This window comes from Mus caroli, chromosome 10, assembly GCF_900094665.2.
Source record: "Mus caroli chromosome 10, CAROLI_EIJ_v1.1, whole genome shotgun sequence".
Lineage (NCBI taxonomy): Eukaryota > Metazoa > Chordata > Mammalia > Rodentia > Muridae > Mus > Mus caroli.
Window position 1 is genome coordinate 34,130,226 of NC_034579.1, and position 1,722 is coordinate 34,131,947.

At 38.1% G+C, this 1,722-nt stretch overlaps 1 non-coding gene across 1 annotated transcript; it reads right to left on the minus strand.

The window, feature by feature from the left end:
- Nucleotides 1-1,115: 1,115 nt before the first annotated feature.
- LOC115032286 lies at nt 1,116-1,222 on the minus strand. The gene has a single exon (XR_003837926.1). It is a non-coding gene; the product is annotated as a U6 spliceosomal RNA (small nuclear RNA).
- Between the last annotated feature and the right edge of the window lie 500 nt (nt 1,223-1,722).

Here is a 1,722-nt window from a genome sequence, read left to right on the forward strand (position 1 = left end):
CATAAGTTTGGGTATGTTGTGGCTTCATTTTCAAAAACTCTAAAAAGTCTTTAATTTCTTTCTTTATTCCTTCCTTGACCAAGGTATCATTGAGTAGAGTGTTGTTCAGTTTCCATGTGAATGTTGGCTTTCTATTATTTATGTTGTTATTGAAGATTAGCCTTACGCCATGGTGGTCTGATAGGATGCATGGGACAATTTCAGTATTTTTATATCTGTTGAGGCCTGTTTTGTGACCAATTATACGGTCAATTTTGGAGAAGGTACCATGAGGTGCTGAGAAGAAGGTATATCCTTTTGTGGATAAAATGCTCTGTAGATATTTGTTAAATCCATTTTTTTCATAACTTCTGTTAGTTTCACTGTGTCCCTGTTTAGTTTCTGTTTCCAGGATCTGTCCATTGATGAAAGTGGTGTGTTGAAGTCTCCCACTATCATTGTGTGGGGTGCAATGTGTGCTTTGAGCTTTACTAAAGTGTCTTTAATGAATGTGGCTGCACTTGCATTTGGAGCATAGATATTCAGAATTGAGGGTTCCTTTTGGAAGATTTTATCTTTGATGAGTATGAAGTGCCCCTCCTTGTCTTTTTCATAACTTTGGGTTGGAATTCGATTTTATTCACTATTAGAATGGCTATTCCAGCTTGTTTCTTCAGACCATTTGCTTGGAAAATTGTTTTCCAGTCTTTCACTCTGAGGTAGCGTCTGTCTTTTTCCCGGAGATGGGTTTCCTGTAAGCAGCAAAATTTTGGGTCCTGTTTGTGTAGCCAGTCTGTTAGTCTATGTCTTTTTATTGGGGAATTCAGCCCATTGATATTAAGAGATATTAAGGAAAAGTAATTGTTGCTCTCTATTATTTTTGTTGTTAGAGTTGGCATTCTGTTCTTGTAGGTGTCATCTTTTAGGTTTGTTGAAGGATTACTTTCTTGCTTTTTCTAGGGTGTAGTCTGTCGTTGTATTGGGTTTTTGTTTTGTTTTGTTGTTGTTGTTGTTGTTGTTATCCTTTGAAGGGCTGGATTCGTGGAAAGATATTGTGTGAATTTTGTTTTGTCATGGAATACTTTGTTTTCTCCATCTATGGTAATTGAAAGTTTGACTGGGTATAGTTGCCTGGGGAAAATATGGAACGCTTCACAAATTTGTGTGTCATCCTTACACAGGGGCCATGCTAATCTTCTCTGTATCGTTCCAATTTTAGTATATGTGCTGCTGAAAGGAACACAGCAACAGTTTTTAAAACAAATACTTAGAAATTTATCAAGAACATATCCATTTAACAAAATAATAACAGCACCCTCACCCCTCCCCACCCCCCGGGGCCTATGCCCTTTCTGGCCATTGATGCTTCTATTATCTTATATACCATATGTGTGTTCTTTCCTTTGAAATTTTACACCCAGCCCCAGAGCAATTATGACATGATTACACCAGCATCCACATCTTGTAATATAACCCAGAGTCCATGACTGAGCAAGGCTCTTTGTTACACTTTCTTCCATCAGCTTGAGCATACTGTCTCTTGCCACTATGAAAGCTTCTAGCTCAACCTTATGTTTATTTTTCCCTGCCCTAGCCCCAAGACATACAATGTCTTCAGCAATAGGGTCTTGTCATTTAATCCTGACATGCAAGGAATAGCAGTGACAGCAACCAGTATTGTTTTAAGGATCCCAAACATCTTCCTGTTTAACAACATGTAGGAAGAGAGTAGACTCATGTCAC